This window comes from Giraffa tippelskirchi, chromosome 11 (assembly GCF_054371585.1).
Source record: "Giraffa tippelskirchi isolate mGirTip1 chromosome 11, T2T-mGirTip1v1.2.pri, whole genome shotgun sequence".
Taxonomy (NCBI): domain Eukaryota; kingdom Metazoa; phylum Chordata; class Mammalia; order Artiodactyla; family Giraffidae; genus Giraffa; species Giraffa tippelskirchi.
The window spans coordinates 28373126-28386513 of NC_137285.1; the positions used below are offsets into that span (position 1 = coordinate 28373126).

A 13388-nucleotide genomic window follows, 5' to 3' on the forward strand; every position below is an offset into this window, starting at 1 on the left:
AGTTTGAGCAAACTCTGGGAGATGGTGAAGGACAGGGAAGCCTGCCTGCTGCAGTTCATGGGGTCTCAGGGTTGGAAATGACTTAGCAGCTGAACAACAATAAAAATCCAGAGAAAAATACCTTCTAGCCTCTAACTCTTGCTGGTCTGGTGGCTAGGATTCCTGGTTTTCATCCAGGCTACCCAGGTTCTATTTCTGGGCAGAAATTAAGATCTCACTTCACACCACCACTCACTGCTGCCTCACTGAGATCAGTAGAACTGAACTTGCCAAAGTTCATTGAGGAGTGGACTAGTCATTCAGCAGCAGGGGTGATGGGCAGACATCTTTCCTTCCTTCTTGGCCTGGAAGGATGCATTGCTCTCTCGGCTCAGAGTGAAGGAAGGGATACCCATGGGTACCATCATATCATTTCAGTTCTTTTATTGCAAATATGTCTAAAGCCACTTTGTCACTCTGAGTTTCTGCTTTGTGAGGACACCATGTTGTTTTGCTACTTCTCTGCATTTTTTGACAGTGTGTGTCTTGATCAGTAGCATTATCTGACCCATCGCAGTTTTGTACTGTGTGGTAACCAGCCTGTGTCACCGACGGGGAATCTCCTGTTTCTGGTGATCCAGGTGCAGGGTCCTGATCTCCAGCCCCGCAGCCTCGGGCAGCTTCAGGGCCTCCTGTGTCCTCCATGGCTCATGTCCTCGTGTTTTCCCTTTGTCTTCACTTGTGAGACACTGTGGACTTGACATCACAGTGAGATGTTAGAGCTGACTTTCCATTTTCTCCCAAACACCAGATCACACAAACGTTCTGAAGGTTCAAGGTGGCCAAGAGGGGTCATCACACACACCAGATATAGCCTTCCACAGTTTTGATAATTCCATTTGTTCACGTCCCAGCACTTTCCCTGGTTGCTGACAGGAGACCCTCCTAAGATCCTCTGAGAAATGTGGACCAGTCTCCATCACTGAACTGGAAGCCGTGGAATTCTGGTGGCTAAAATTTTCTCCACTGTGGGTTAACTGCTCTTTTTTGTAAGATAGAACTTTGACATGCTGTGCTGTGCTTAGTTGCTCAGTCATGTCTGACTCTTTGTGACCCCATGGACTGTAGCCCGCCAGGCTCCTCTGTCCATGGGGATTCTCCAGGCAAGAATACTGGAGTGGGTTTCCATGCCCTCCCCCAGGGGATTTTTCCTACCCAGGGATCGAACCCAGGTCTCCTGAATTGCAGGCGGATTCTTTACCATCTGAGCCACCAGGGAAGCCTGAACTTTGACATATGACATGCCAAAGTAGTGCCATTATACAGTAATGCTGCTGGTCTTGGTGGACCCAGGGAGTGTCAACTTAAAAAAAATGGTCAAAACCTAAAAATGGAGAGTTATGTTTTATTTGAAAAGAATTTTCGGACTTTAAGCCTGGTGGATAACTTCTCAAGTAACCCTGAGAGAACTGTTCCAGGAGGCAGGGGAAGGAGTCAGGTTACTTAGAAGTTTTCCAACAAGGGATAGGTAGACTGAACATCAAAAGATTATTGTTAACTAAGGAAAACCAGATATCTGAAGTTAAGGAATTTAACGCTTTTCTTTGTATGGGAATATGCAAGAGTCTGGGTTTACTGAAATCATTCCTTTCATATGCATAAAATGAAATAAAGTCATAGGATCAGCAAAGGAAGGGAATTTAGAGAACAAGGGTGATTTGACAATTCCATACCTTTTTGAGAAGAGTGATGACAGATAAATGGATGAGGAAGTGGCAGCCACGGAGGAAGTTGCTGGTCCCGACTCCACTTCACACCCTCCAGCGGGGAAAGTCTTCCCCATTAGCTAGCAAACACCTTGTAGAGGCTTTTCCTTAAAAAACGAAAAGGATTAATTAGGCAACAACAAATCACTGTTAGGCGAGACACCAGAACCATAGAGACAAATGTGGGCTTTTGATGGAACACTTTTCCAGACTAGCCCACCCCCTGCTAATCCCAGAGATGAGGCTGCTTCCAGAAACACGGGGTTCCTAGAGATCTGTGGTCCGGGGGGGCTCCTGGACAAGGACATTCACAGAGATCCCAGGTATGGCAACCCAGAAGGCCATGCTGAAATGCGAGCTGAAAGCCACTGTGAGGCAAACAGAGAAGAAACTAGTCATGTGGAAGAGAAGAAGTAGGCTAAAATAAATGATCGCACACCTTATTGTGGGGCAGGGAGGAAAGCACTGGATAGAATTTAGGAAAAGAAAGGAATGAATCAAATTCACACAGAAGGACGAGAAAACAAAGAAAGAATGAAAACAAGAACGAGCTCTTAGGTTAAAAATTCAACATAGTAGATAATAAAAATTGATTTTACTATTTGAATACAAACCTACAGTATCAGTCACAAAGGCATTTAAGGAAGTTTTTTTCTGCATCTTTTGGTTTGTTTTCTTTTTGCGAATTAGGCCAAAACTTTTTTGTAAATATTGTCCCTATTTTCTGAAATCACATTTCTAAATAATCTGCTATTGAAAATAATCTCTGCCCTGGGCAACTCACTTGGCTTTATTGAGAAATGGTGCTTTGTAGATAATATTGTTAACTGGAAAATCTATCCAATGACATTAGTCATTACCATTATTCTAATATTTAAAAATACTTTAAACAGCAACTGCCCATTCAAAGTCTTCATAAACCTAGAGAGAATAAAAGAAAACTCTGACAATATCTCGGAACCTACTTAAAAACTCTGCAATAGCTTTTTTCTTTTTGCCCCCTAGTACCCCTGTGACCTGGTACAGATTTGCTACAATGAGTATTGTTTTACTTTTGGAATGCAAAGAGATTATTTAGAAAATTGTTCATTTCTATTCTTGAGGACTCCTCAGGTGATAGTTCAGCACCATCCTCCCCCACTTTCCGGCATCCCTAACAGACTGATGCCTACACTTGTCCATCCAGTAAAGTAAGGGACGGAAGGGATCGTGCACATGACGTCTTCAGTCACTGACCCTCCCTCACTCAGTCTGACTGTTCAGGGACCCGGTGTCCTAGTTACGGTGCAGAGTGAACAAGAGATGTGCAGCACTGGAAGCTTCATTATTGATGCTTTGAAATGGCACCAAGTGAGGGGAGGGAATCCTGGAGACAGGATATGAATGTTGTGAGTGAAGGAGAGAGAAAATGAAGCTATAACCTTGTAGCTTCATAATATGGCCCAGATAAAACCTTTTTTCTACCATTTAAAATAATCTTTTACAGCAACTCTGTGCTCACAGTATGCAGATTGGAGGCCCATTGTGTACAATAAGGAGGTAACTTAGTTTTTTCAAACAGCAGAGCAATATGGTAAAGTAATGTTACTAGAAGTTATTCTTCTGTGTGTAAATTAGGTGGGGATGAGAAGATGGTGCGATAATAATCAGGATAATTAGGGCTTGGATAAGAATGATGTTTTGGGGAAATACTGTACTAAAGTTATCATTCAGCTTTAACTTCACCAAATTACTAGAATTAGGATAATATTTTCTTTATCACTCTTCTGGGTCTAAAGTTATGATACTTCCAAGTGGAATAACAGTATTTACATTTTGCTTTACTAAACTTGGCCTAGAAATATTATTCAAATTTATGTAAAGAGATTATTCCTTTTAGTCAAAATTCTGTAGATTACGCTAAAATTTGTGGTTTCTTTTTTTTTTTTGGAGTTTTTGAATCTCTTGATTTTCAATTAAGAAAATAAAAATGAGATCATCTTGTATTTGTGATAAAAATTATATCCTGTAATTTTATTTAACATGAATAATATTTACTTTTAAACTTGACTTTAATGCTTTACAATATATCATTTTCTCCCAGTAGACTTTTCTTTTCCTTCAGCTTTTCACTACATGACTTCATAAAATTTCAGAATAAAAGAAATATCCTGAAGCTGACACTCAGTTGACTCAGTTTTACTTAACAGCCCCTACCCCCTGTAGTGTGACAGACAGGTTTAGAAATAGGGCTTTATAGTGAACCTTCTGACAGGGCGCTAACTGGAAGGTGTGTGTGGGTGAGTTAACTGGTATAGGCTTGTCTATAGGGATAAATGAGTTTAAAGTGCATCCAGAACTTCATGCCTACCATGTGCAAGAATATATTCTAATCCCCTGTGATGTTACATTCTTGAAAGTGATTATCATGATGTCAGACACAGAGTACATATTCTTTCCTTTATTGTTCTCACATGGTGTGTTCCTAAAACACTCTACCTTCCTATAAGTAAATTCAGTAAAGAAACATCTTGTCTCATTACTAAACATTCATTGCTAAAAAATTCTCTGTTTATTGAAGTCAAAATTTGACTTTCATTTCCAACAACTGATTATAGTTTCTTTTATATTGAGAATGGAGAAGGAAATGGCAACTCACTCCAGTATTCTTGCCTGGAAAATCCCACAGATGGAGGAGCCTGGCAGGCTAAAGTCCATGGGGTCGTGAAGAGTTGGAGACGACTGAGCGACTTCTATCTTTTCACTGAGAAACTGGAAGTCAAATATTTGAAATAATATATTCCTCTAGCTTTCTCTTTTTCTAAGCCAAACCATACTAGTTCCTTTTGAATGATCCTCATAACAATTCAGATGTCATGCCATTCTTTAAGTTGTAGTCATAAATGTTGCGCTAGTCCTGGGTGACATGTATAGGCTGCATTTGCTGATACTTTCTTATTTTACAGCATGTGTGTTCACTGTGGCAGATGTGAAGGTGGCATCTCTTTCCATACAGAATTCCAGGCACTGCAACTGATTCACCATTTTGAGAGTTAAAAAAATTTCATCTTTAAATTAGCATAGAATTCAAAGAGTATTAGTAAATAACCTAAACTCAAGAAGCTAGTTATGACAGACTGGCTTCTCCTTCCATACCTGTCTCATTGTCTACTTCTTTTCTGATTACTCTACAGTACTTGGCCACCGTCAAATATCAGTGCTCTATTTGGTGATACAAGTTTTGCGGCACTCTTAGTAATATATAAGAATCTGGGGTAATGATTTAAATTCATTCAAAAGAAAAAAAAACTATGCTTATTCATATACATACTGGTATTTACAGTCTTGCTTGTGTTTGCATATTTACTGGTAATATAGGATATATGTGTATATACACATATATACACATATATGTGTATATGTGTATGCACACACACACATATATATCATGGCTGAGTGACTATGAAATGATAATTCTTAGCATGATTGATTTTGTTTTAAAACAACAAAATCAAAATAGAGAGAAATTTAAGAAATAAAGAGAAGGGACTGTATTGCTTAGTGAAACTAACTGGTCACCTGCAGTGCTCGGTTTAGGCACGGGGGACTGAATGTCATCATCTGGTCTTTGTTTACCAATTTCCCTGCTTTGCTTCTCCATGATGTTACTCTTGTCTTCAGCTTCTGTAAGAAGCTTCTCAGTTGACAAGAAAACAATGCCACAAGCAACTACAGTTATGATCCATGGTCTCAGTGGACATGAGGGCAGTTTCTTGCTGCTCATAGAAATAACTTGAGGATGATTATTCCTAGAGATACTCAGATGACCTTGCAAACTGAAAGGTTTCTAGATATTTTCCCATGTTTACAATCTGTTCTTGATCTGAAAGAGATGGAATTTGATTGCTCTGATGTATGGTCCTTGAAGGTTCTGGCCACTCCTTTCAAAGAGACAATTTCTACACATTTAATAAAGGGAAGGAAGTTGGCCTCTCTCTCTCCAGTCACGTACACATAAATTATGCCTGCTTAATCGTTTTCTAGTGTTTCCCTAGAGATAAGAAAAAAATAAGTTGGCTTTCAGTGACTTGAATGATAAAAGGATGCCAGTTGTCTGATTTATACAAGAAATGTCCCTCTTGTAGTTATTGATCAGAGCTTGGCCAGGTTATAATCTGTCCTTTTGTCTTCCTCTTCTAAGATGGTAGATTTCTTCACTGCTCAGATACTAGAAACAAAAGAGAAAAAGAAAGTTCAATAGCAGAGGATAGAGAAAACTCTATGGATAATATTTACTGTATATAATATTGTATATTAGAGAATAAAAGAATCCATATGAAAACTCTTTTGATATTTTTTATCTCATAGTATTCTGAAATCCTTAATGAGTGCTGCAGGAAAAAATTACAGATTGATTCCCCTTTCTAGCATTATGACAAGCTAGATGTACTTTAGACTTTAAAGTACATCTGGGCTTCCGTGGTGGCTCAGCTGGTAAAGAATCCACCTGCAATGTGGGAGACCTGGGTTCAATCCCTGGGTTGGAAAGATCCCCTGAAGAAGGGAATGGCTACCCTCTCCGGTGTTCTGGCCTGGAGAATTCCATGAACTATGTTTTGGCTTCCCTGATAGCTCAGTTGGCAAAGAATATGCCTGAAATGCAGGAGACCCTGGTTCGATTCCTGGGTCAGGCAGGTCTGCTGGAGAAGGGATAGGCTACCCACTCCAGTATTCTTGGGCTTCCCTTGTGGCTCAACTGGTAAAGAATCTGCCTGCAATGTGGGAGATCTGGGTTCGATCCCTGGGTTGGGAAGATCCTCTGGAGAAGGGAATGACTACCCACTCCAGTATTCTGGCCTGCAGAATTCCATGGACTGTATAGTCCCTGAGGTCACAAAGAGTTAGACACAACTGAGAGACTTTCACTTTCAATATTCTGAATAAGATATACAAACTATTTAAAAATAGTCAGTTGTGCTTGAAACTTAGAAAAATAAGAGTCCAGAAAGCATGGGTAAGAAAAAATGTAGAGAAGTGAAAAGTTGAAGCTTGTGTTTGCTTGACGAAATATGCCCTATATTCTTGCATGAAGAACTCACTTTTAAATTAGCCTCAAAATTCCCATACAGAATATCTAAGGAGCATTTGTTCACACTCAGGAATCACAAACACATGACAATGAAAGTCCTGATGTGAGAGTCAGATAAACAACAAATCATAGAACCAGAGCTTATTTGAGTCTGTATCTTATTTGAATTGATTTGGACTTTTCTAAGCTTAAATACGCATAACAATGTCTAGTAACATATACGTGTGTGTGTGAGTGTGTGTGTGGGGGGGTGTGGAAAGAAAGACTAGAAATGAAAAATATAATTTCCAAGCAATAAAAGAAAAAGTGAAACAAACATAAAATCAGTCAATCCAACTGAAAGTAAGAGAAGAGAAATGAAAGAGAAAAAAGACAAATAGTACAAAGTAAAGTGAAAGTGAAAGTCGCTCAGTCATGTTTGATTCTTTGCTAGCCATGGACTATACAGTCCATGGATTTCTCCAGACCAGAATACTGGAGTGGGTAGCCTTTCCCTTCTCCAGGGGGGTCTTTCCAATCCAGGGATTAAACCCAGGTCTCCCTCACTGAAGCAGATTCTTTACCAGCTGAGCCACCAGGGAAGCCCAAGGTGATGTGAAAGTTGGACCATAAAGAAGGCTGAGTGCTGACCAATTGATACTTTTGAACTGTGGTGCTGGAGAAGACTCTTGAGAGTCTCTTGGACAACAAGGAGATGAAACCAGTCAATCCTAAAGGAAATCAATCCTGAATATTCATTGGAAGGACTAATGCTGAAGGTGAAGCTCCAATACTTTGGCTACCTGATGTTAAGAGCCAAATCATTAGAAAAGACCCTGATGCTTGGAAAGATTGAAGGCAAGAGAAGAAGGGGGAGACAGAGGATAAGATGGTTGGATGGCATCATGGACTCCTTGGGCATGAGTTTGAGCAAGCTCTGGGAGATAGTGAAGGACAGGGATGCCTGATGTGCTGCAGTCCATGGGGTCACAAAGAGTCAGACATGACTTTGTGACTGAACAACAACAACAAAGATGATGGAAACATATCTCAATAAATTAGTAATGACAAAAATCTCAAGTGGAGATCTTAAAATGCTAAACTGTATGCATCTATGAATAATAACAGCTTCAAAATCTGCAGATAAAAAATTGGTGTAAGTAGAAGGTGAAATAGATGAATCCACTAAAATTTTGGGGTTTAATACAACTTTTTCAGAAATAGATCTGTTAATCAGATTTCGCTGTTCTTATAGTGACATGCATTGTCTACATGTTTATATAATTATTATGAAATGTTGAAAGCCAACGTGATGATCCACAGATGTGAGATTTTGTATTGTTGTAGCTGCTGATAGCTGATAAATGTTAGGTTATAGGTATTAAAAAGGCTTCTCCTTCTAACCTCGCTACCAGGTAATTTTTGTAGTAGAAAGTACCAGATAATACCACAACACCGAATAATGCTATATAATCAAAGCAATAAGGCACAGAGACAGGCACTATGAGAGATATGATGCCAAAGAATAGGGAAGGTGGGAAGTTAAGGATCCTGCAGAAACAAGACAGAATCCCAAACATACCAAGCCCTTCATCCAAAAAGATCACCCTTAAAGAAACTGCACTGCCTTAAACTAATGGAGGGTGTATACTTCTAAAGCAGGAAAGTCATCAATTGCTCCAAGTTCTTCCACTGTCCAGAAGCTCAGGAGGAAAGACAGAAGAAAGAGGGAAAGAAAGAAGGAAGGAGGAAAGGAAAGGAAGATGAAAAAAAGAAAGAAAGCAAGAAAGGAAGAAAGAAAGAAAAGCCACCTATATCCATACAAAGTTGCTGAAAGAAGAAAACAGAAAATAAGAATCATACACTTATAGCCATTGACATCTCTATTGTGCAATTAGTTGAACAAACATTTAGATTATGGAGTAAATGTAGCAGTGAAAAGAATGAGAACAATTTACAAACTGGAGTGATTTCCAGGATATTTTGTTAATAAGTAAAGTGCATAGACTATATACACTATTCTACTTTTGTGGAAGAAACAAGGGCTATAAGAACATAAACATGGTACTTGCTTTTTTGTCTTAAGAAACATAAAAGGACAATTTCTATAACTTGTGTAACTTTGACTTCTAGAAACGTGTTACTGTTTGATATTTCCAACAAACACAATGAGATTAACAAGAAGGGAAATACCCAAATCTGAATATTAACAGAATTAGACACTGGAATTGTGTTAACAACACAAAGAATATACCTGAAAAATAACAATGCCTTTTGAGCACAGTGCTTTGATACTGGAAGCTCAGTTAAAAACAAAGATAATTGCAATGAAATATCAGATTTCTCAAATAACTATGTTGTTGGTAATGGTACATACAGATGTAATAACTTGAAACTATTTTGTTTCTGTCAAACTGACAACTGCATATATTGTTATTTCAGGGCACCGGGGTTCTTATAGTAAAAGAAAGAATACAAAATGGGAAAGGTAGGAAATAACACTATGATATTCGATTGTAGTTAGAAGTGTCATTATGAAATAATAATAATTTAAAAAACCCCTCAGTTTCCTAACTCTGACCTCTAAAAGGACCTTGAAATAAGGACAACCCAGTGACTATGAGAGCATGATCCTTTGCCTGGAGAATTCCATGGAAAGAGGAGCCTGGTGGGCTACAGTTCAAGGGATCGCAGAGTTGGACACCACTGAGCAACTAACACTTTCTCTTTTTCACTAATGACTGTGAGCACAACTAATGGTCATGCCTTTTTCTCCCCCCCTAAATAATATTCCACACTAAGAATTATCAGAATTCTCTGGGAAAATGTCTGATTCCTGAGCTGACACAGGGAAGGTACAAAGTGAGCTTGCAACATTTTGTGTCAGAAAATAGATGAGAATTAAATGAAGCAGGGGAACCTCAAAGGACATAGGAACCAGTTTCACAGGTTTCCATTGGCCACCTTATATGCAGAGTACATCATACGAAATGCCTGGTTGGATGAAGCACAAGCTGGAAAGATTGCCAGGAGAAATATAAAATAACCTCAGATATGCAGATGACACCACCATTATGGCAGAAAGCGAAGAGGAACTAACAGCCTCTTGATGAGGGTGAAAGAAGAGAGTGAGTAAGCTGGCTTAAAACTCAACACTCAGAAAAGTAAATCATGGTATCTGGTTTCATCACTTCAATGCAAATAGATGGGGAAACAATGGATACAGTGACAGACTTTATTTTCTTGGGCTCCAAAATCAATGGACACAGTGACTACAGCCATGAAATTAAAAGATGCTTGCTCCTTGGAAGAAAAGCTATGACCAAACTAGACAGCTTATTAAAAAGCAGAGACATTACTTTGCCAACCAACGTCTGTCTAGTCAAAGCTATGGTTTTTCTAGTAGTCATGTATGGATGTGAAAGCTGGACCATAAAGGAAGCTGAACCTTGAAGAATTGATGCTTTGGAACTGTGGTGTTGGAGAAGATTCTTGAGAGTACCTTGGGCTGCAAGGAGATCCTACCAGTCCATCCTAAAGGAAATCAGTCCTGAATACTCATTGGAAAGACTGATGCTGAAGCTGAAGCTCCAATACTTTGGCCATCTGATGTGAAGAGCCAACTCATTGGAAGAGACCCTGATGCTAGGAAAGATAGAAGGCAGGAGGAGAAGGGGATGACAGAGGATGAGATGGTTGGATGGCATCACCAACTCAATGGACATGAGTTTGAGCAAACTCTTGGAGATGGTGAAGGACAGGGAGGCCTGATGTGCTTCAGTCCATGGGGTTGCAAAGAGTCAGACACAACTGAGTGACTGACCAACAACAGCTTTGGCCAAACCTGGGAAAATCTGATAAATGAGTGACAGTAACAGATTATAGAGCCTTTCAAAATTCAGAAGTCTATAATAATACTTTTGCGATATTCTGATTTATAATAAGAAATATACATTTGGTCTTTGTCCCCCTTTCTGGCACAGGCCTTCTATATTCCTAGGAACTGCCTAAGTTGTGAGGGAGATCAAGCGTCTTTTGTCATGTTAATGAGGTGAGTTTTAGAAAATCTGGAGTCACCTAAGGGTAGAGGCTGGTTGCCAGAGGAAACAACACATGATTGGAGGAGTCCCACCCCTACTCCTGGGAGGAGGAGGGTTGGAGGTTGAATCATCATCAATGGTCAATGATTTAATCAATCATGATTGCGTAATTAAGTCTTTCTGAAATCCCAAAAGGATGGGGTTCAGAGGGCTTCAGAGTTGGTGAACGTTGGAGATTTGGGGAGAGAGGTGGGCTCAGAGTGGGGAAGCTCCACACCCCTCCCATAACCTGCCCTGTGCACTGCTGCCTTCTGACTCTTTCTGAGTTGTGCGAGCACTTATTCGCTCAGTTGTGTCTGACTCTTTGCAGCCCCATGAACTGTAGCCTGTCAGGCTCCTCTGTCCATGGAATTCTCCAGGCAAGAATACTGGAGTGGGTAACCATTCCCTTCTCCAGAGGATTTTCCCAACCCAGGGATCGAACCTGGGTCTCCTGCATCGCAGGTGGATTCTTTCTAATCTGAGCAATACCAGGGAGGCCTGTTCCTGAGTTACATCCTTTTATAATACACTGATTGTCTCAATCATAAAATGTTTCTCTGAGTTGTGCGAGCTGTTCCAGCAAATTAAACCGGAAGACGGGGTTGCAGGAACCTCTGATCTACAGTCCATTAGTCAGAAGTGCAGGTGACAACATGGGCTTGTGATCCACATGTGAAGTGATGGGGGATGGTCTTGTGGAAACACTTAGCCTGTGAGGGGGTGGAGTCTGGACTGAGCTGAGTTGTAGGACACCTAGCTGGGGTCAGGGAATCACTTGCTGGTGTGGAAACCCCTCCTTCCATTGAACTGTAACTGGGATCTGGATCTTTTATGGTAAGAATACTAACTAATAAAAGTAGAAGAAGCAATGAAGTCAGAAAGTCATTTGTAACCATCATGTGTCAGCAAAGCTACATGCTTTTGGAAATTCTCGGAGAAATCTCTTCCCTCACTGGTTTCAGTTCCTAGAGACCAGCTACACCCTTGGCTAGGGGTCCCTTCTTCCACCTTCTGAGAATTCATATGAGGACATCTGAGGGGATTACTCTGCCTATCCTAAAACTCATTTTGGAAACTCATTATAATACTGGTGCAATTCATTAAAATAAAAATTTTATTTAAAAAGTTTACACTTTAGAGAAGTTGATAATGATTTAGATCTAAAATTCTAGCTTATAGTGATTATGACTGCCTTAGAACATAGGGACAACGTGAAAATGGACTAGTGAAAAACTTCTGCCAGGAAACCTTAAACTTAATTTACAAGGTTAAAAAATTATGCATATGTGTAATATAGATAGTTATTATTTTCATATATATAAACTTTATGTATATATATGCATGTATTTCTGGGGAGGCAGAGTTCTCATGACGTTATTGACACAAATATAATGTGCACACAAGCTGTGTGCACATTTTCTCTGCTTCACCGGCTGGCATTGGGATCCATCTCTATGATGGCCATCGGGTGTCTTTGAAAGGCCTTTCACAGCCCAGAGCTCCAGCATCATCTATACAAGTAAATTTTTTTCTAGTGCTTAAAGATTTTTTATGTAGGATCATTATGATTCTAACTTTTCCCTCCTCTAAATGATTAACTGCTGTCTTAACATGTTTTTGCAAGTAATCTGTATTTTCTCATGAACAGTAAATGCTGCTTTTGTTAAATTTTAAATAACTCAACCGTATTTGAAAATAGTAGTCCCTTATCTGAATCTTTCAGATGCTGCTTTGTTGTGGTCAGTGTGTGGTTTTTCTTAGGTGGCTAAGTCTTTGGGATGACTGTATGCTTAATGAAATCATAATGCATTTGTTAAATATGATGAATTATGTCTGTGTCAGTCTCTGATATTTAGTACTAAGATTGAAAGATGCTGTTTTCTTCCCCCCTTTGGTAGACCTAAAGGACAATTTAAAAATTCATGTGGTATACTGCAGAGAGGCTCATAAAACTGACATTTCAAATTCATTGTACAGAGTCTCTGAGTCACATTTAAAACCTGAGCTGTAATTTGACAGGAGAAAGTTTCATCAAGAGTTGGAACCCCACAGAGTGTGACCAGCATCTCAAGCAAGTGTTCTGAAAACTGCATCTGACACTGACAGCATGACTATCTCACAGAAAGATGTGTTTATGTACTGACATTCCGGGGTAATTATTTTTATTGAAAAAGAAAAATAAGGAGGGAAAAAAGGAGAGAAGCAAGGAAAAAAGGAAAGAAGAAAGGAAGGAAAGAAAAAAGGAAGAAAGCGAGGAAGGGAGAAAAAGAAAATGAAATGGAAAATAGTTCATCAAATACTCTCTACGGCTGTCATAGCACTTGGAGGGCCAAATGCAGTAGGCTCTGGAACCATATAACTCAATGTAAGTCATTACTTAGTAACTATTTTTTGTGCAAATTATGTTACAATAAGAAACGTCAAACTTCTGCTTAATGGTTTTCAACTCCAGAGAACAGAGGCATTGAAGTGTATTGGCAAAAATGATTATTTTACTGGATTTAATCAATTCTA

General features: G+C 39.4%; 1 long non-coding RNA gene across 1 annotated transcript; it reads right to left on the reverse strand.

Annotated features, from left to right (window-relative positions):
* Positions 1-406: 406 nt before the first annotated feature.
* On the reverse strand, positions 407-6585 carry LOC145525328 (uncharacterized). Its single transcript, XR_014068110.1, has 5 exons — positions 6449-6585; positions 5304-5952; positions 4384-4757; positions 1713-1852; positions 407-735 (listed from the first exon to the last, which is right to left on the reverse strand). It is a non-coding gene; the product is annotated as an uncharacterized LOC145525328 (long non-coding RNA).
* Between the last annotated feature and the right edge of the window lie 6803 nt (positions 6586-13388).